Source organism: Caretta caretta, chromosome 4, assembly GCF_965140235.1.
Source record: "Caretta caretta isolate rCarCar2 chromosome 4, rCarCar1.hap1, whole genome shotgun sequence".
Taxonomy (NCBI): Eukaryota; Metazoa; Chordata; order Testudines; family Cheloniidae; genus Caretta; species Caretta caretta.
This window is the reverse complement of record NC_134209.1, coordinates 84,476,998-84,499,953: the sequence shown is the minus strand read 5'-3', so window position 1 is coordinate 84,499,953 and position 22,956 is coordinate 84,476,998. Positions and strand designations below refer to the sequence as shown.

General features: G+C 40.8%; 1 long non-coding RNA gene across 1 annotated transcript in view; it reads left to right on the top strand.

Annotated features, from left to right (window-relative positions):
- LOC142071769 (uncharacterized) overlaps positions 1–22,956 on the top strand; it is a 248,325-nt gene that overhangs the window by 85,389 nt on the left and 139,980 nt on the right. Inside the window, exon 3 of the long non-coding RNA XR_012667962.1 lies at positions 11,627–11,697. This is a non-coding gene — a long non-coding RNA (uncharacterized LOC142071769). The remainder of the gene's footprint in view (positions 1–11,626; positions 11,698–22,956) is intronic.

The following is a 22,956-nucleotide window of genomic DNA, read 5'->3' as shown; positions in this document are numbered from 1 at the left end:
AAGTGAAACTTGGAGCTTGGTTTTGGCTTTTAAAAACCAAATTCTAGGTATAATTTTATTAAATTTATATTTTATTGATTCCCCTTCTCCCCCCCCCACCATAAGGGAACAACAAACAACAACAACAACAAAATGGAAAGGGAAAGGAATGGAAAGGGAGGGAAAAGGAGATCACTGTCCCAGTTCCATCTGCTAGAATTAATCAAAGTTTTCAGAAGTTCTCTGAAATGTTACCTGCTTTTTAGCTGCCAGGACATCCAAGTCACTGCCATGCTGGAAATATTTTACATTAATGTCCAAGTTAGTGTTGGAGAAGATCAAGGCAATAAGTAAGATCTTACAGTAGAGACAAAGTGCATAATTTAAAAAAAACCAAAACCAAAAAATGAATAGGGCTTGCTGAATAGAGAATAAATCTAAGAGGAAATATGGTACTAGAATACAGAGCAGACATGTTATTCCAATAGCCTGTGTACAAATCACTTGCATATCATGGAGTTATATAGTTAATTACATTAGCATTTTCTAGCAACACTCGAAGCAGTGGCAGCAACAGGGATAAATTACTTCATAATCCAATAAGGGTAAAATCTAATTAATCAGCTTTCTACATGATTGCATGTCATTGCTGAGGTTATGATAAGGTTAGCTTTATACATTTGCCAAAGTGTTGGTAGGCAAAGTACCAACTGAATGGTCAGGATCAGGAATGACATAATAATGTCTTTAAATAGTAAATAATGTCTTTAAATATTCACAAAAGAACCAAATCCACTACCAGGTATCACAATGATTTTAATAGCAACCATGCATTCCACATCTGCTGCTCTTGTGTTCAGAGAAATTTGGGGGCTGCTTTTTCATTGACTCAGGACTGTACTTCCATCTATTTTACTGTTGATTAGAATTCTGTCAAGACATCCCCCCACCCATTAGAACTCCTCAGCTCACCACTTCAAATTTAGTATATGACTCCCATACTGGCTTGGTGTGGCTGAATAGGACTGGGCATATAAAACAAATGACCCTGCTGGGATCATTGACAGAGTAATTGCTTCAGATTATGTACTGGATAAAGAGAAACTCTCCTTTGTCCTGAAACATGAACTGCATGCAGTAATTTCTTGTAGTGAGCGAGAAGAACCAAAAGGCAACAATTATATTTTAATAGAGAAAGGAGGCTGATTTATGTAATACTAATTTTTTTGGCCTTACATTTGATGCTCTGTCACCATAGACTAAACAGAATTCACACTAAAGAAGACAGAATTTCTGCTTTATTTTTTTTTCAAATATCATCCTTAAACAATCAAATATATTTCATGCTTAGCATTTTGTTAATGTATTAGCAGAAAGAATAGCATATGCCTGTTATTTAAAATATGCATAGTACTTGCTAGCACTGAGTTCAGAAAAATATATGGGCTATTATCAGGCCCGTATCTATTTATCCTTACAAAAGAGAAGATGCTAATCCACTAGCAATATGCTCATTTGCCATGAGCAACATGAGGTGAATTCTCAGAGCAGGCAAGCTAAGGGTATGTCTACACTTGCTGGTTGCTGCAATCAATTTGTGTACTCCACCTCCCCGAGACGCTTAAGGGAAGTCACTGGGAGATGCTCTACCATCGACACAGCACAGTGCAGCCACTGTGGTAAGTGGATTTAACAGTGTCAACTTCAGTTACTTTACTCACACAACTGAAGTTGCGTAAGTTAGATCGATTTACCGCCGGAGTGTAGACCAGCCCTAAGAAAGGCAGTAGTTTAAAACTCACTTCTCCCCCTCCCCCAACCTCTTGGGTTGTGCCTAAGATTCAGCCTCACTGTGATATCTGGTGCCTGCTGTTTTGGAATCCCTAAACATGAGCCAGTTATGTCACAGCTGCCAACTCCTACTGGATCTAAGAACCACCGCAAAACTCACCATTTTCCAATCCAAGTGCACTTCTTTAACTTTGCTTTAATTAATAACATACTGTAAGAATACATTACAAAATAAATAGTAATTGTCCACACACAATTTTCCTCCTGGGGAGAGGAAGAAGCCTCATGTGACTGATTCTCATGATGCTTATTGCACTGTTGGAAGGCACTCGGATATCACAGCGATGGCCATGGAATGAGAACCTGAACAGAGCAGAGTTTCATGGAACTCTGTACTTGTCTGGCCTACGTGGGATAGATGGTAAACTATTAGGACCTGTTTTCATCTTTGTGCATAGTATAGCACTGAGCATATTATCTGTGCTAAACAAGTAATAGCTTACAAGGTTGGTAACATTTTTAAACTGTACTAAACAAATGCATTAGTTCATATCTCAAAGGATTCAATATCTTAAAACTTTGTAAAATTATACAATACACTCAGGGTGCTAGAACAACTTTGAGAGTGGGGGGTGTTGAAGGACACTGAACAAAACTGTAAACTCTGTATATGTTAGAAGCCAGGCATTTAGTTGCTATTAGTACTTCTCTCCAGAGGGTGCTGTTAGGTCCAGTGTTCCTGAATGCACTGTAAAGAAAGAGCCTCCTAACTGACACCTCCACAAATACACATGCTCCAATTGGCTTTTGAGATTTATGACTTGACCAATTAGCAAGTGCTGCGACATCATACCTCAAAGCAACAGCCAATGATCTAAGTGGAAATCAGACAGTATGGTGATCATCACCACCACCTGTACAAATCCCTAGCACCCTGATCATGCAAAGACTTACTAATTGCTTAACTTTAACTTTTGTGATTATAGTGCATAAAGTTAGGCACACAAGTAAGTCTTTGAAGGATCAAAGGCCTAAGGGTTTGTCTACATGGAGAAAAAGTCTGGGATAGCTGCTGCAGAATGGTTATTGAGCTTTTGGAAGTGGCTTAACCTAAAACCACAAAAAGCTACTCATCACACAGAATAAGAATGTCATTATGGGGAGTTAATGTAGAATAGCTATTGAACTTTAAATTGACACCCTAGCTATTCTGCACTAATGTTCCCCATGAATTCCTTGTGCAGAGAAGTCCTTAGGTAATTAGGTGGGTGCTGATTGAAAATTTCCCCTATAGAATACACAGGTGATCAGGAAAGGGAAACATACTTCACCAAGTTTTTCTTTTGTTTTTTTTAATTGAAATTTTTGACCAGCTCTATGTAGAGGAGCCCCCACCCCTTGGGCTGGCTCTTGTATATATTGATGACATTTTTATGAATTACATGGACAAACTAAAATAGCTAATCACTACTAATAAATTAAATACCAACATGAAAACCTACAAATTAAATATCAGCAAGTCACCAGGACCCAGGGGCATTCATCGAAGATTTGTGAAGGAATTGAAGAATGAAGTGGCTAGGATGTCAACAAAAAATATAACCCCATTAAAATCAGTTACTATACTAGAAGGCAGCAAATGTTTAACCTATCTAGTTTTTTTAAAAAAGGCTTGCTAATGGTGGGGCTGGGGATGAGGGGTTTGTGTTCCAGGAGAGGCTCTGGGCTGGGGCAGGGGGTTGGAGTGTGGGGGACGGGTGAAGGCTCTGGCTGGGGGTGTGGGTTCTGGGGTAGGGCCAGGGATGAGGGATTTGGGGTGCAGGAGGAGGTTCTGAGCTGGGGCAGGGAGTTGGGGCACAGGAGGGGATGCAGGGTGCAGAGTCTAGGAGGGAGTATGGGTTTGAGAGGGGGCTCCAAGCTGTCCCTTGGCTCCTAGGCAGAGGCATGGCAAGGGGCTCTGTGCACTGCCTTCACCCACAGGTGCTGCTCCCGCAGCTCCCATTGGCCATGGTTCCTGGCCAATGGGAGTTACAGAGCTGGCACTTGGGGCGGGGGCAGCCTATAGTCCCATGGCAGTTCCTCCACCTAGGAGCCCCAAGGGATATGTTGCTGCTTCCAGAGAGCCTCACAGAACCAGGTAGGGAGCCTGCCAGCCCCACACCAACCAGATTTTTAATGGCCCGGTCACTGATGCCGACTGGAGCTTAGGTCAGCTTAACTATGTCTGTCAAGGGTGTGACTTTTCATGTTCCTGAGGGATTTAGTTAGTTTGACCTATGTTTTAGAGCTAGACCAGGCCTAAGTAGTCACGATGTGAAAGGTAAAGTGCTATGGTTTCTCCTCTGCCCTCACTTTTGGTCAGCACAACCCAGTTGAGCCTTTCCTCTTTTAGAATAACAGAATTTAAAATGTTGAGCCTAAATAGGCTCAGCTGCACCCAGTTAGCTTCCAGCTGGGCATACTTTCCTGAACTTCCTCTGAAAGGCAGAGAATTAACCCTGAAATTCCAGGCCATGGTCTGACTCAGTGATTCTTCTTCCTAAGGAACCGAGAGTAGGGAGGGGTGCAGTAGAACTTTGGGGTTCCCATCCAAAGGGTGCAGAAAGACCGGAATGCCCATCATATACATTATCTCCCGCTGCTTACAGTTGTGCCCCACTTTTATCATGGGCAATCTGCATTCAGGTGCTGCTTCCCTTAGACAATATAGCTTAGAATATTGCTTAGCAATAAAGTTTTGGGACTGCATGGCTCCTGGACTGAGGCTGGACTGGTCTGAAGTGTGGAGTTTAGATGACATCTGGACATACTCAAGGATACACGTTTTACTAAATTTAAAGTATTAAAGCAGCAATTTGAAGGAGAGAGAACTGCTATCTTCTTCTGAACAAAACAATAAAAGGCACATAAAGTTGTGTATTGCTCTATAATCCTGGCTATTTTTACATTAAAATTTCATTTCTTTTTGTTCACCATATGTTAGTGACCGACAAGAGAAAGTAAACAAATTCACATTTCTCTGACCTCTTCCCCAAAACTGCAAGCTATTGGATTAACTGTAAAAAGAAAAGGAGTACTTGTGGCACCTTAGAGACTAACCAATTTATTTGAGCATAAGCTTTCGTGAGCTACAGCTCACTTCATCGGATGCATGTAGCTCACGAAAGTTTATGCTCAAATAAATTGGTTAGTCTCTAAGGTGCCACAAGTACTCCTTTTCTTTTTGTGAATACAGACTAACACGGCTGTTACTCTGAAACCTGGATTACCTGAGACTTGGGTAAATGAAAAGGGAAGAGGAGTTTATTTTTTTTAAATTGTTTGCCACTCAACTCTGGTAAAAAGCCATAGATACCAAAAATGTTCCTTAACGGCCCATTTTTCCCACCATATGGTCTAGACAAGCAAATGAGATAACCTCAAGTGACTTTGTTAACGTTCCTTAAATTCAATTTGGATTGAGCCAGGATGAGACTGTATAGGATCTTCTTCCCTGAGACTGTCTGTCCTCACAGCTCTTTTTAAAGTGCATTGTAAGTTTTTCGTGTTAGGCTAATTTTATCCATGATCCTTTAATTACCCATTTCCATTTAGCCTTCTGTACAGAAGTATGCTTGGGGGTGTGCAGCTGAGCCACTAGGCCTGGTTCATGATTTTTGATTAATGAATTATTTTATCTACAGCCCAAAGGTGCCTTTTTGGAAATGGAGAAGGGGGGCTCAGTAAAGTAGGAGACTAAATGAAAGCCATTCGAGTAGAATTGTCAAATTTGAATGTTCTTTTCTAGTGTATGCTTCATTAATGATGAGAAACATCAGAATTGACATTTAGATTGTCACAACATTTAGATTGTCAGATGGACAGCATAGGAACAGGATCCACCCTTTATATTCCTCTGCTTAGAGCTGTTCAGATTGTGATGCTGTTTGCAGTGGGAAGAGAAGGGGCTACTTCTCTGTTATTCTCCACTATGATCAAGTGGCCAGGGAAGAGAGTGCAGGGAGCCTTGCCTATGTACTTCCTACTTTCCTGCCAGAGAAACTGTCTGTATGTACTGGGTCGTGCGAAAAGGAGTGAAGTAACTTAGGTTATGGCTACACTGGAATAAAAGACCTGCAGCATGGCCACAGCTGGCCCAGGTCAGCTGGCTCAGGCAGTGGGGGTAAAAATTGCTCTGTAGACATTCAGGCCTGGGACCCTCCCTGCTTGTGGAGTTCTAGAGCTTGGGCTAATGTCTGGGCCAGAACATCTACACAGCAATTTTACAGCCTTGCAGCAGGGTTGCTGGAACAGTGTGCATAGTGGGGTTGCTGCAAGCCACTGAACAAAACTGTAAACCCTGTATATGATGGAAACCACTTCAAGCCTCGGGGTGTGGCAGAACCCCCAGTTCCAGCACCTATGCTCTGCATCCCGAGCCCCATAAGCCCAAGTCAGCTGATCCTGGCCAGCCTCTACAATTGATGTGTAGAGAAACCCTTATTCCCCACTACAAAGGGACGCATGAGTGGAATTGTGACTCTGAATCACAATTCATTATTTGCTCCTGCTTTGGTGCAGCTATATGCTCCTGTGATGGGGCGGCTGCCCCTCACTGGCAGAAAAGTGGTTAAAAGCAGCCCTAGGGGAGGCTGTGCCAGAGGCAGCCAATTAGAGAGGGGCCGAGAGGCAGAGCAGAGTTCAGGAGCTGACTGGAACTTGAGGGGAGAAGACCAGGGTCCTCACAGGCGTGGGAAAAGCCCCAGCAGCGGGGACAATTCAGTGCTGCAAGCAGGGACTGAGGAGCTAGGGAGAGGGGTCTGCAGGCTGAGGCCCTGAGGTAAGGGCAGAAGAGGGTGCTGGAGCTGCATGGGAAGCGGCCCCGGGACAATGGACTGCAATTGCCATGGAGGGAAGTGGCTGGGCGGAGATTGCAGGTCCCCCAGAAGGGGAGAACGCAGAGAGTGGCACAGCCAGAGGGTAGTGTCATGAAGAGGATGCTGCAGTCCTGGGAGTGACGTGGGTCCAGGAGCAGAGATGTCAATGGGCAGGATACCACCAAAAGAGGGCACAGAGCTAATTCCTAAAACAGGCAGTAGGAGGCACTGTAGTGGTGAGTTGCACCCTGTCACAGCTCCCCTCTTACACATGGTAAATTCTAAGGTTACAATCTTATTTTGGTTTCAGAGTAACAGCCGTGTTAGTCTGTATTCGCAAAAAGAAAAGGAGTACTTGTGGCACCTTAGAGACTAACCAATTTATTTGAGCATGAGCTTTCGTGAGCTACAGCTCACTTCATCGGATGCATATCTTATTTTGAAAGCTTAGTAGAAATATTCTAAAGAAGAACTTTCTATGAAATGATACAAATTACTAGCATCTGACAATACAGACCTTTACTTCTGTAGGTCAATTGTCCTGTTAATGTATTCTATATATGTATAGCTATCCATATACTTGTATTATATATACACATGTAAAACAAATCTTGTACTAGATTAAATGAATTTACAAGTTGCTGTCAAAGTCTACAAGACTAAAATAATTATTTTACAATAGGGCCTCTGTATAAAAATAGCTTTGTTTGTTTTTATAAAGTTGTTTCCTTTGCTGCATTTTTTTAAAACCTTGGAGAAGTCAGGTGTTTTTTATACATTATAGAGAATCCAAAATGGGCATAAGCCCAATTTTTTCCATCCATTTGCAGGTCACCATTAAGGGGGAAGTTTGTTCGTTCTCCCACTCCACTGAGTTTTAGAAACTGAGAGTAAAAGTGCTAATTAGTATCCAATGGAAGTTTGATATGGAGACTTCTTCAGCAAACACTGGATTGAGAGTGGTGTCACAATTCATACAGGTCACTGAACATCCTCATACGGTAACTATTTTCAGGGTTTGTGTACACTGCAAAACAAAAATCTGTGCTCAGAACTGATGTATCAGATTTAGCCTTTAAAAAAATTAAATATTTCTGATTAAAGACATTTTGTTTGTAACTGATGTAGCCCTCAAGGTACCAGCTTTATCAGAATTTAACAGGTTTTGCAAATTTGCAAGATAAAGGTGTAATGATATAAGGGTTTTCTTCGGACCTGTAAAGTCCCTTTAATTTATGATTGTTTTTACCTCGTTACCAGTTGATCAGCGAAAACCAATTTGGTGTGTGATTAAAATTTTTATTCAAGAACACTAATAATTACAGTGTTAGAGAATTTCTTATACTTCTCTAATGTATTAAGCAATATGATAATTAATATTGGCATTACAATCACAAGTGACAGGTTTCAGAGTAACAGCCGTGTTAGTCTGTATTCGCAAAAAGAAAAGGAGTACTTGTGGCACCTTAGAGACTAACCAATTTATCTGAGCATAAGTTTTCGTGAGCTACAGCTCACTTCATCGGATGCATACTGTGGAAAGTGTAGAAGATCTTTTATACACACAAAGCATGAAAAAATACCTCCCCCCACCCCACTCTCCTGCTGGCAATAGCTTATCTAAAGTGATCAGGGTACAAGTACTCCTTTTCTAATCACAATTGAGTTAGTCAAATTGAGGCGTTAACAATAATACAACTTAAAATTGGATAACTACAAAAAACATAATTTAAGACCAACAATTGATCAAGTAATTACATAAGTGCAACTAGTAATCAAATTACAAAGTTAACATAACACCAATGATTACATGACTTATTTAATCTTTCTATCCCTGTGTAGTTTACTTAGCAGTTCATACTTTCCTTTGTGGTTTAGTATGTTTAAAGGTTTAAACCCTTATGTATCCTAGGTGACTTTTAGAAGTCTATAATAAGATTTTCTTTAAAACTAGGTTACCTAATATCCAATGATAGCTCACAGTATGGTGTATATGTATGTGTTTTTACTAGTAATGGCCACACACATCCACATCTAAAAAAGGCCAGGACAGGTCTTTCCTGGCAAGCATCCCTGCACAGTAGTTCAAATATCCTGTTAAGAAGACAAAACAAATACTTTTTCTTTTTCCTAAATAATAATTATGTTCTTTAGTTGGGTTATCTGTAGAGCTTAAGAGTCAGTTAGGAACTGCATAATGTCTTCTGGCTCAGGTACCATCATGCTAGTGGGTGTCATTCTCAGGTTGATTGGCTGGTCTGCAATGTCTTTGTCTCTACTTTCCTTGGAACAGGAAGTAGCAGTATCAGCCACCAAATTGTTGTCATATGGTGACCTCAAAAGGAGCACATCTCTTCCTCATTTACTTTTTCCTCTTGTTACCTTCTGATCAAATCAAGCAATCACAAATTTCTCTCCCCAACTGCATTGGCCAGTCATGATTAAGCAATGTCATTCTGACCCTTGGTCCAATTTTGGAGTTCTCCTTTTAGGGTACTGCTTCTGAGTCATGGCCCGAGTCTGTTTTTTCCCAGATAAGTAGCACTGCATGAATAACAGGAGGTGATGACTCTAGCGAGATGATCTCAACCCTTTGTATTTAGGTGAACAGTTGAGACTCTTCAATAACCTCTTGACTATTAGTGCCTGTTGTCTTCCTGGTCATAACTTATGACCCATTGTCCTTTGACTTACAAAAGTACTAAAATACAAAAGTAGTTACTTACCCTTTCACACATCTTATGCTTATACTTCCTCAAGGAGGACAAGACCTCATACATAAAATAAGAATTTGTGGCACTGTGATCACATCTGGGATAGCTGCTTCAAAGCTACTTATAAACAAAATTATTTAAATACAGCCAATTTAAAGTTTATACTCAATGCCTACATGACCTAGCAAGGTATGTGACTGCATAATTTTCCCTAGAGCAATTACTCTACCATGGATTGAAATAATTTGAAGTACATTTCCAAGACAATTTGGAAATAACTAGTTCCACTTTTTCTCATTTACACCACTTTATTTTGGTCATTAATTAATTCCTACCACAAGCACGCCCCTAAAATCAGCTACACTCAGTCTGCCTGCCTTGCAACTGGAAACACCAACAAACTTCTCTCAGGTACCAAAAAAAAAAAAAAAAAGAGTATGTACTGAAGAAGACTGAGAAAGTGTTGCATCTGCAATATTCCGAATTTCAGGTGACCCAAAGAACCTTGGACAGGCACCTCAATCTTGACCTTCCAGCACATTCATTCGACCAGTGGTAAAATATGCCAAGACAAAGTATTCTTGGACAATGATAGAGGAAGTGGTGTTGCTGCTGCTATTGCATGTATCTCAGAGCAGTTATTCAGGTATTTGGTGTTTTACTATATTGCTGGCTGCTTTTTCTCCAGATTAGTATCAGTTTCTGCATTTCCCCCAGTGCCTGAAATATTTCCAGCAGCTGCAGTCTGCCCTGCTCCTCTTATACTTTTACTAGCACAAGGATGAGAAAGGGCCAACATCAATGAATGGGACCTGTTCAAAGTGTTAATATGTGGATCATGGATCAACATGGTAACTATTTGAGTGTGTGGCCAAGCCTTCAGTGTGACATCTGCTGGAAAACTAGGCTATAATAGTCCGAGAAGGAAGAGCTCCAGCACCTGCTTTAAAATTTGATTTTCTTGAAATTAGCATCTTCACTGCCAAGCTCTTCCACTCAGTCACATCTGTGTCATTACTGTGCATTAAAAACAACTCCCCCTCCCGCATATATTGTTCTTTATGACTACATCAAAGGCATTGATGGGTAATGTGGAATTGTAGTAATGTAGGCAGACAATATTATGTATCCATGGGGTAACAATTTGGTGAAGCTATGTATGTTTTGGTTGGGGAGGGGGGTGCTCTTTCTGTGCATCTGTCAGACTGCAGACTTACGTTGAATATAGGGTTTGTTTTCCTTGTCTGTTGTCCTTTTACCTCCATGTTGGACTGGAGTTCCAAGGGGTAGCAGCATAGGGCTAATGATAAAGTGTTGTTAACTTATGTGCTCTCCCCCTAATGAAACCACCCTATACAATAGGCTGGCTCCTACCTAGAAGTAGTAGTCTGTTCATCTGGGCTGGTAACTAAGCAACAGATCACCTGGTAGAGGATTCTGATCACCTGATAAAGGAGGCTGAAGGTTATAAAAGAGCCATCTCTCATCAGCCATTTTAGAGAGAGAGGAAGAAAAAATAATTCCATGTTTTGGCTAAGAAGCCATGTGCAGGAGGGCAAGAGGAGAAGAAGTACCCTGGATTTCTTAGGTGACTCTGATCTAAGCCTGAGAACTCAAGAGTGGTGAGGAAACTCAGGCAGGGAAAACGTCTATAGGTGTGTTTATTATTTTGTGTTGATCTGTGTATCACAAGCTAAGTTCAAGAGCAATGGGCTTTAGACTCCTGTATTGACTGTCTGTGTGTTTGTTGGTTTTCATTGTCTTTTGCCACTGAAAAGGTAAAATCTTTGGTGGGATTTTGGAGCATGTGCAAAAGCTGCTGGGGAGGCTTGGGAATGGCCATACTAGTTTCAGGCTCTAGGCAATTGGACCATTTGGGGTCCTTAGTGCTGGGAGGGGTGTTGGACCTGAGGTCTACACCTTAAAGGCATGCCAAAAGATCCAAAGCTAGGGGCAGTGCATAAACTGCCCAGCGTCAGCAAGTTGAGAGCACGTTGGATTCAGCATTTGGATTCTGTGGTGTTCAACAATCATTCCATGCTTGAAAGAGTTTTGCTTTATTCTGTGTCCATTTCCAGCTGGCTGGGCATAACAAGAAGAGCTTCACAGTACCCTATCCAGACTCTCCATCTGGGAAGCTCAGACTTTAAAGGCACAGTCCCTAATACCAGATCTTCCCTTCCAAGCCAAAACTTAACAAAAACACTTAAAAAGCTAACATTAATATGCCACCCAATTACAAAAACCTTATAACCAATCGAACTAAACTTACTATGTTTTTTTCAGTCTCTGCAGTGAACTGTGACTTGGACCTGTGTGCTCCCTTGCAACATCAGATCGATTGCTGTGAGGAGATGGTAAGTTCACTTGTTCTGGTTGTTCCAGGTCCTGGGGCTTCATTGTCTGAACGCTTCTCAAACAGAATGGCAGACTTAGTGCCCCTTATCTTCTTCCTTTCTGGGATCTGGAGAAGGTGTTGCCTATTTGTTTAGACTGTGTCTCTGAGGTGACTACCTCATATGATGGGGGCTGCTACTTGTAACTCCACCACTATTTGCAACCATGGTTTCACATTCCATAGAGCCATACAGCATCATTTTCATGAAGTGGTAGAAGGTCTCGTGACCCCAAATCATACTGAGTCTTTTGTTTTACCATATCTGTTTCTTTCAATACCTGCAAGTTCTCAGTGACTCTAACAAATGAGGCGTTCTTGTTTTCTGGTGTGATTGTTTCTCTTGTGATATGAGTTTAATGGAGGCAGAAATGAGTAACTCTGACTGTAGCTTTAATTTTTTCAGGCTCTCTGAGCTGTACTGGAAAGGGCTGCCCTGAGTATTATGTACTAGGAATAAATTTAAATGTATTTAATAATCCCTTACAATTTCCATGCAATCCAAAAGTAATTTTCAGTTAAAATAAAGTTTTCATGGAAAATTCTCCACTGGCTCTATATGTAATCTTTTCACTATGAAAAATGCCCCTATGATTTGAGAAAATAGGAGGAAAACCATTAAATACAGTTTCTATTTTGTGTTTAGAATTGCTGTGGGGGGTCCTAGCTAATTTTTTCATTCTCCTCCTCCCACTCCCCTGACATACTCCTTGAACTCCTGGTACCTCTTCTATATGTACCCACCTCCCCAATCAGATGGCGCTTTGAGGGTAGGATTGGCTCGAATAAACTTGGCTATTGCATTTACTATTTTTATTCAAGGTAAGTAGCAGCTATGTACATATCAGCTGTGATTGAAAGCCTATTCAAGTTATTGTGAATCTTTTCATTAACTTCAGTGGGTTTTGGATCAGGAATGTTGTGAGTTAAATGAGGTAAGACCTAGGTAAGAACAAACCAAGTCATTTCAGTTTTCACTTCTCTATTAGGAATGAACTGTTCTATTAATTTAGATGGAATAAATGGGTCCAGAGTCAAAGGTGTTAATGTGATCCTGAAACTGTCCAACATAAAGCCCTGGAGGTTTTTCGCCTTCCTCTGTAGCATGGGGCACGGGTCACTTGCTGGAGGATTCTCTGCTCCTTGAGGTCTTCAAACTACAATTTGAGGACTTCAATAGCACAGATATAGGTGTGAGGTCTTTTTTAGGAGTGGTGGGTGAAATTCTGTGGCCTGCATTGTGCAGGAGGTCAGACTAGATGATCATAATGGTCCCTTCTGGCCTTAATATCTATGAATCTATAAACAGTTTTAAACAAGGTTTGGTATAGAGACCTCAACCTGCTTTGTATCATGGCAAAAACATTAAATCTTTTAACCTCTTATTAAAGATACAGAAAAGAAAAGGCAAAACAGCTAAAGCATTTGAAATATGAATATTAAATAAAATAAAAACCTTAACTTTCCTTGTTCCCTTTCCCTTTAGCTGGAGAGAGCTTTTAAGAGGAAACAGCCCCTATTTGACAATCTTTTAGCTGATATTAAAGATGGTTAACTGTCCTTTTGGAAAAAAAGAGAAAAAGTTAGTTGAACTGGGTGGAACTGTTGTTGTTTCTGTTAAAGTGTGATCCCATTTCTGACAAGACAAAATAAAATAGAAATTTCAGCCTCTCTCTCGTGTTGACTTTCACTTGCAGTCTCACTGATGGAGAAACACAGGCACAGCACGTCTTATATTTATTAGCCACTCTGAGATATGGCAAACTTGTACCAGTATTTACTTATTAAGGGCATTGTTATTTCCTGCCTCTCTGATAACAGGCTTACAGCAGTGTTGCAAAATACGTGGTCTTGGCTGCCTAAGCCAAACTCCTATTAGACAGAAAGAAAAAAGAGAAATGGGAAAGAAGGTGTGTGTGTGTGTGTGTGTGTGTGTGTGTCAGTGGTTGGGACACTTTTTCAGATTAGAGCGATGACGGCCCTGAAGTATTACAGTGGATCCCATCGAGATGGCACCTAGGATGGCAAAGCTTGCTTCTTCCCTTTCTTTTAGTTAGTAATTGTTGTGTTCACATCCTCTGCCAAATTTTTCTCCCAGAGTCTCTTTTCTTTTAAGGACCCCAAAAGTGAGTAATGGGTGGAATAGCCCATCTCATTATTTTGTTCACCAATTTTGGTCTATTAAATTCTAGTTCGACATGTCTCTTGTTTACGAGGCATGGTTTTAACACAGTCCTTGACTTACATCAGTAGGCTTGTTTGGACTAATTCAGTTTTTTTTTGTCTCCCTTTTGAACTTTTTCCCCATCAATGTTTATTGTCATAGGTGGTTATAACATTTCATAAACATCTGTCTGCTTTCCCACAGTTAGTGGAATAGGCTTACCCAGCTCCAAATATCACTATAGAATTAATCATAGAATGTTCAAAGTCTGCTATGACCATTTCAAGCTGGGACAATACCAAGCTGTTAACACTGTGGGATTTGGTTCCATGTTTTTGTAAACTTTTTAAAAGATTTTCACTAAAGTGCTAGCACAAAATATTTTCAGTGTAAAGCTCCACCATAATCCTGATCAGAACACTGCCTCCTTCTCGCATCTGTAAAGTAAAAGGAAATGGATTTTGTATGATGTTGTAGTGCTATTTCCCCTTTTTAAAAGTGAGACACACTAGAAAATCTCCTGTCGGTTAATGTTTATTCTGAAAGGATGAATCCCATCCAAGATCATGACTCTACATCTGGAAAACAGGCTGCAGGAGCAGCATATTGAGTCAATGGCATTGCAGAGAAAGGGCTATGATAGTAGCACATCTGTCATTCACTGAGAATTTAATAGCAGAGCTGACTCAGGAGCCATAAGAGTATATTGATCACCATGAAGTGCCATTAGCTTTGGTTATGCTGGAGGCTCAATGCTTGTATTGATATTCCCATCAGCTGAGACTGAAAGTCTGAGGGGATGTCTCCTAACAATTGACATTTGCCTCAGTATTTTGTCTACTGAATTTTTTTCTTCATTCTTACTACTAGTCATGGGCAAATAACTGATTTGTCAGCTTGCTGGAAGTTCCACAAAAATCGGGGAAAAAAAAATCAGTTTGGGTCAACCTGAAAATGACTTTTTTCGGAACCAAAAAGTTGGGAAAAAATTGTTGTAGATTAAACAAAATATTTCCTTCAATCTAAAATGAAATGTCAAAATAAAGCAAGTAAACATTTGACAAATCATACGGAAAAATCATTTATTTTTGCATATTTTCTTCAGCTGTGGTAACTTACGTCTATAATGTGGCATTTGATCAGCTAAATAAAGCAATAAGTGCCTTCTTTCCCCTCTGATTTACACTTACAAACAGAAGATAGGAATTCAAGAATCAGTGAGTAGCAAGTAGAGCTGGGTGAAGATTTTTGGATGAATAGTTTATTCCCCCAAAATAGGTTTGGGTTGGGCTTTGTCTCCGTTCTTTAGTGGATAAGGCTTATCAATGTTGGATCAAGCTTTGACATGCTTTAGGTTTCTTGAAGAAAGACGTGAGGGATACGTGGATATTGAACTCTAAGACCAGTAAGGTTCTCGAAGACCAAAATTCTACTACAGCATTATGTGCCAACTGTAGCAAAATGAGTGTCTGTATAAAGGAAACAGTTTCCTATTACTGTGATTAAAAACCATCACTGCAACATATATAGTGGAATCATAATAAGGAGCACAAGTTATTTCTGTAATGCCAAATTAATTGCCAAAAATCAATGTCATGATAAAGTAAATGATGCAAAAGGACCAGAACTCCAAATCTGAACCCAGATATCTGGACTTGGGTAAATTCCATTCTAGATCCAAACTCCGTATCTGAGGCTTATCTTTGCATTGGATTGAAACTGGAACCCAGATCTGAACCCCTTGAATGTGGCAACTTGGAGTTCGGTCCCATTATTTATGTTATTTACTAGAGAAGGCAAAAATATCATAGGGGCCCCACAGCAATAAATGCTGGCACAATCCTTGCTCTGAAAGCTCACAAGCAACCAAAACATGGGTAGGTGCTGGGATTGAAGGGTTGTAATAAGAATGTAGTCGGGAGCAACCTACACATTTTGTAGGCGAGGATGAAAATGTTTGGTGCTCTGTCCCCACTCCCCCAAACAGTTGAACCCCCTGTGCCACAAAAAAAAGAAGAGATGACCAGCCCAATGAGGAGCAGAGCACACAAAAAATGCCAAGTGGCAAAGCAGTTTGACTCCCCTGGAAGTTGGCACCACCCTCCTTGCCCACCATTAGAACTAGCCATGAAGATAGTTTTACTCATGAGTACCCACTCTATTGTTCATTTTGATGACTGCATTTTTAAAAATACTGTAATCATGCTCACTTGTAGTAAAATTGGTGGCAGGTATGAGCTTTGAGGGAGCACATGAATGAGATGAGGGAGATAATTAAGGTGTGTCTACACTACACACCACTAGCAACAGCATGTAGCATAGGTGTAGCTAAACACTGCAGTGAAAAGCACACCATGTCTACACTGCTGCGGGTGTCAGTAAAAGGCTACAACTACATATTCTAGATGCCTCTGAAAGAAGCATGCAGTGTAGATGCACCCTTATTGAACTGATTTGAGGATGGTGTTTAAATAGTGAGGGAAAGCATGGCAAAAAGGAGCAGAGATTTCTCTGGGAGAAGGAGATGAAGGCTGTATTGAGGTTAGCACTGCTGGCAGAGCAGAACAGTTGGGTGTAACATGCCAGAGAATGTTGTGAAGGCCAAGACTATAACAGGGTTCAAAAAAGAACTAGATAAATTCATGGAGGATAGGTCCATCAATGGTTATTAGCCAGGATGGGAAGGATAGTGTCCCTTGCCTCTGTTTGCCAGAAGCTGGGAATGGATCACTTGATTACCTATTCTGTTCATTCCCTCTGGGACACCTGGCATTGGCCACTGTCGGAAGACAGGATACTGGGCTAGATGGACCTTTGGTCTGACCCAGTATGGCTGTTCTTATGAAAGGCTACCAAGTCAAGAGATGTAAGTAGTTTTGCATGGCATAGGGCCTTGAAGGCAAAGACAAGAAATCTGAACTTGGTATACAGTACAATAGGGAGCCAGTGAGTGACTCAGAGGGCAAAGGCTCGAGGCTTTCTGTTGCTCTGCATATGAACATAGTCAAAGCAATAGGTAATAAAAATGATTTTGGCAGTACCATAAAAGGAGGCTAATATCAACAAGACCGGCCAGGAAGCAGTTGCAGTTCATAGAATAGAATATAATCATAGAATATAAGGGTTGGAAGGGACCCCAGAAGGTCATCTAGTCCAACCCCCTGCTCAAAGTTGTGGCAGCAGATTAGATATGGACTAGCTATTTGGCTATAAAGTGCAGTAAGAAAGGGGAGAACTTTATGGGTGATGAAGAGTATAAGGTGGCAGGATTTTGCCAAAGTATTGGTGTGGGAAGAGGGGGAAAGAGAAGAAGATCACCACTTAGATTAAGAGCCTGATATAAATTAGGTGCTTTAAATCATATTGGTGATATAAATCATAATGGAGACTAGAGTAAGAGGGGTCAATCACTGTTCTGCTTAATGTTGTAATATACTGTATTAATCAGCATGTGTGCTGTATCACAACTAATTCTTCAATCAGAATTATGGTTCACTGCTTGTGGGTATTTTAGATACACAACATCAGTGTTAAAATGGTGCTATGATACATGCTCATGTTTTATTCTGTCATGCTTTTCACACACACTACCAGTAAATTGTAAATGTTTGCTACTTTTCAAAAAATTGCAGTGAAAGAACCACACAGTACGGTTACAATTATCGTTCTTCTGCAGGACTCTGAGAAATGTCATTGTGCAAAAGTTTATCGTTCACTTCCTCATGCAAGCACCCTATGGTAATTATTCATGTAAGGGTAGAGCATGTCCCATAGATAATCCCACTGACTGCAGTGGGGCTATTTTGGGGAATAACTGTTTACCACTGTGAGTAAAGGGTTCACTATCTAGCCCAATGGGACTTGTGAAGTACAATACTTCTCAGCATGAATAAGAGTGATAGAATCCGACATACACCGAGAGCGTGCATGCAAGGTAAGGCTATAAAGAAGCAAATCAATACTTTAAAAAAAAAAAACTTGGGACTTGGAAATCATAATTAATATCAAAGGAAAAATATTTTCACAATTTCAGATTTAATTGGAAATAGCAGCCTTGTTCACCCTGGGCCAGTGTCAAGGCTTTGCTGACTAGGTGTAGATTTCCTAGCAGAGGAATTTGCAGGCACTTTATATTGCTCTTTTCCAGATATTCTGCCACTGGGAACTGTCTCTACAATCTATGCAGGTGAAAGGAAATGCAGATCCTGGAGTCAGGGTTAACTGAAGTATGTTTTCCTCAAAAATACGTAATTAGTATGACACCATAAATGCCTGTGATTAAAAAAATCATTTTAATACATCTAAGCATTTCTATCATGTTAATACCATGGTATTAGAGCACCTAAAACCTGAGCTAAAGACATCATATTGATGACATATTCTTTGATCCTTTTTTTCTGTTTCCTCCCTTTTGTTAAGAGAATTCAGTGGTGTAGAATGGTTTTGGGAATGAGGGTTTAAAAAAATGCAAGGAAAATAAATTAAGCCTGAAGAGTATAGCAAGGAAAATCTGTTTACAACACAAAATGCTACCGAAGTATTCAGTTTAAAGCCCTTTACTGATTTATTAATCCTCATTTACTACTGTCTGGGTTCTTATGCCAGAAAAAGCATAGGGAGAGAAGTGTGACTGGACTGTTTATATCATCTCAGAATTTGCAGAGGGAATAGGAAAGTGTTTTACTTCAGGTACAGTAGTTAGCTGCTTGTGACAGATGTGACTTCCTGGCTTTTTAGCAGGACAAAATTGTTTCTAGCTGAAATGATCAACCACACAGAACCTAATCCATTTTGAGATTTGTCTCTGGCAATCAGTGATTCAGCTATAAACTATAGGATTATACACTGGGAAAAATCTCAGGTAGAAGAAACCAACAAGAAAAGACAAGATGTGTCAACGAGAACATCCTTGCAAAATACTAGTTATGTATTAGACCACAGTAATTTTTTGTTCAGCTGGCAAGTAACATTTTGGTATCAGTCAACATCATTAAGGACAAGCATGTAGATTTTGTACCTAGTTTGGTATGTTTGACAATTTATGTGCCAGATCCTCAGTACTGAAGTCAATGAAGCTACACCTCATTATAGCCGTTGAAGATCTAGCCTTAAATGCTAAGAGGTCAGAATTTGGCAAAGCTAGCTTGGTGCAGTGGAAAAAATAAGAGGCATCATTTCCCAGCCAAACAAATATTTCAGTGTTAACCTGTGATTATTTTCCTCTGAATATTGTTTAACTATATTGATTTTTCTATTAAGAAACATCTTTTGAGTAAAAGCATCTGGAATTGTCTCTACAAGAGTGAAACAGACACTAAGAAGGTATGAAGCAAAAAAAACCCCCAAAAAACAAAAAACCTTCCTTGCACAAATGCATCAGAAACCATACATCCAAGAACAGTGCCCATTGCTTGTAAGATAGTCTGTGCTTCCTTGTATTCATGCACTACAGCAGAGGGAATCATAACCCATATACCACAGCATTACTATGTAGGTTTCTTCAGAAGACAGATGCCAAGTATAAATAGTCCCCATTTCTAGCATTAAATAAGAGTATCCTTCCAAAAAGTTAAACTATGTAAAAAAACAATATTAACCACACACGCATTAGCCTCATTTTGCCAAGGGGTGGCCAAACATAATTTTAACCATTTTACATCCATTCCTCTAAACCTCCTCTTAGTGTGTGAGCTCCAGCAGGGACTGTGCCTTGATTGTATGGAAAGTACCCAGGACATTATAGTGCTTACACAAATAAAAACCAAATCATATTTTTTCTATTTGTATCACCACTCTGGACTAGTGTACATAATTGGAATATCTAAGATGATGTTTTTGCATGGAAGCAATCTTTCATATGTAGCGTTTAGGTTTCTGAGCCTCCCTTGCTGACTGAAAAGTTATAACTAATTTTGTGAAGTTAAAAGTTTTATTTGGAAGATTTAGGTTTCACCTTTTATGTAGTAATTATTCAAAATTGTATATGCTTCCACCATGTTCCAGAATTTCGACTACCTTGCTTTTTAAATGTTATTCCTCAGTGTTCAGTTACGACTGTAGGAAGTGAGCCGAAGGGAAATCTTAATACTTATATACAACAGGAAACTGAAGGGGTCTAAAAATATTTAAAGAAATTGGGAAAGGATGAGTGGGTTTTCTTTCCACAATAATTTTGTAGTGACTGAAGAGTAGGGTATGAGTTACTGCATATGGGGCATTCTGCCTTTGGTTTGAATCCCATCAAGAGTGATAGTGACTGAAACATATGATGGTCTATGAGTGGTCTAAACAAAATGATTTGGTCTCTGTCCGGGTCTTCCTATGGGGGAAAAAAAATTACAACCCTAGTTGGCACCTCTGATAGGCTCAATCAAAGCCAAGGATTGTGAATAGAAAGAGGTTTCCAAGGCTCTTAGAATCATAAAATATCAGGGTTGGAAGGGACCTCAGGAGGTCATCTAGTCCAACCCCCTGCTCGAAGCAGGACCAGTCCACAACTAAATCATCCCAGCCAGGGCTTTGTCAAGCCTGACCTTAAGAACTTCTAGGGAAGGAGATTCCACCACCTCCCTAGGTATGCATTCCAGTGTTTCACCACCCTCCTAGTGAAAAAGTTTTTCCTAATATCCAACCTAAACCTCCCCAACTGCAACTTGAGACCATTACTCCTCGTTCTGTCATCTGCTACCACTGAGAACAGTCTAGATCCATCCTCTTTGGAACGCCCTTTCAGGTAGTTGAAAGCAGCTATCAAATCCCCCCTCATTCTTCTCTTCCGCAGACTAAACAATCCCACTTCCCTCAGTCTCTCCTCATAAGTCATGTGTTCCAGTCCCCTAATCATTTTTGTTGCCCTCTGCTGTACGTTTTCCAATTTTTCCACATCCTTCTTGTAGTGTGGGGCCCAAAACTGGACACAGTACTCCAGATGAGGCCTCACCAGTGTCGAATAGAGGGGAATGATCAAGTCCCTCGATCTGCTGGCAATGCCCCTACTTATACATCCCAAAATGCCATTCGCCTTCTTGGCAACAAGGGCACACTGTTGACTCATATCCAGCTTCTCGTCCACTGTCACCCCTAGGTCCTTTTCTGCAGAACGGCTGCCGAGCCATTCTGTCCCTAGTCTGTAGCGGTGCATGGGATTCTTCCATCCTAAGTGCAGGACTCTGCACTTGTCCTTGTTGAACCTCATCAGATTTCTTTTGGCCCAATCCTCTAATTTGTCTAGGGCCCTCTGTATCCTATCCCTACCCTCCAGCGTATCTACCTTTCCTCCCAGTTTAGTGTCATCTGCAAACTTGCTGAGGGTGCAATCCACACCATCCTCCAGATCATTTATGAAGATATGGAACAAAACCAGCCCCAGGACCGACCCTTGGGGCACTCCGCTTGATACCGGCTGCCAACTAGACATGGAGCCATTGATCACTACCCGTTGAGCCTGACAATCTAGCCAGCTTTCTATCCACCTTATAGTGCATTCATCCAGCCCATACTTCTTTAACTTGCTGGCAAGAATACTGTGGGAGACTGTGTCAAAAGCTTTGCTAAAGTCAAGGAACAACACGTTCACTGCTTTCCCCTCATCCACAGAGCCAGTTATCTCGTCATAGAAGGCAATTAGATTAGTCAGGCATGACTTGCCCTTGGTGAATCCATGCTGACTGTTCCTGATCACTTTCCTCTCGTGGTAAGTGCTTCAGGATAGATTCCTTGAGGACCTGCTCCATGGTTTTTCTGAGGACTGAGGTGAGGCTGACTGGCCTGTAGTTCCCAGGATCCTCCTTCGTCCCTTTTTTAAAGATGGGCACTACATTAGCCTTTTTCCATTCATCTGGGACTTCCCCCGATCGGCATGAGTTTTCAAAGATAATGGCCAATGGCTCTGCAATCACATCCGCCAACTCCTTTTGCACTCTCAGATGCAGCACATCTGGCTCCATGGACTTGTGCACGTCCAGCTTTTCTAAATAGTCCCAAACAACTTCTTTCTCCACAGCAGGCTGGTCACCTCCTCCGCATGTTGTGCTGCCCAGTGCAGTAGTCTGGGAGCTGACCTTGTTCGTGAAGACAGAGACAAAAATGGGATTCCTTTCAGAAAGGAAATGGAACAGCACAGCAGAAATGGAACAGCACAGCAGATTTACTTTTATGTACTAATGCAAACTGGAAATGTTCTAAAACAAAGTGGTGTTTGGTTTGACAAAAAGTCAATTCTCCACAGAGAGCAGACACTTCCCCCCAAAATATGTAGTCAAACCCCTACATTTTCCATTAAAACACTTCCAGTGGACATCTTTCAAAAAGTGCTAGTTACATTCCTATTGATATTTACTCAAATGATTGACTGCACAATTTACTAGTCCAACAACTCTGTCCTACCTAGCCCAAAAGGAAGTATCATCAACTAAAGGAAGCATTGCCTACTTGCTGCTATTACTGGAGATTTTCATGTACTCTCTGGTCCCTTTATCAGGTAAAGGGAGTGGAGTGGTGTAAAGGCGATCTAAAAGTCCTGGTTTCAGCCAGAGGACAAATCTCTGGTGCATGAACTAAGAAAGATGGCCACAGGCTGACTTCTGAGTTCCCCTCTCAAGCCCTAGCATGCATGTTGGGGGCTTGCCCATAGCTTATGCCTGATAGTGCCTTATGCTGGTGGTGGGTAAGTGGTAAAAATTAGAGCATAGGCTAGAACTAATTTATTTAGGCTGGAGAACCATTTTGACCTCTATAGTAGCCCACAGGCAAAGAAGCATAAAGATGGCTTAATTGCTGTGCTGCAACTCTAATCGGACTGTCCCAAACCCACTAAACCTTTTTAGATTCTGAGTCCCATTTTACTCCTTATTTCAGAGGAAAACATCTGCAGAACAATGATTATTGAAAGAGGATTTTGGTAGCAGAACATATTGTAGTGTATGTTACTGCAGTGGGATGATATAATGTAAAGCATATGGATTTGTGTCATAATAGTCAAAAGGAACAACATTTTAGTGATGTGTAGCCATGCTGCTGAAACCTTGTGTGTTGGCACTCACAAGCAGTAACAATTCC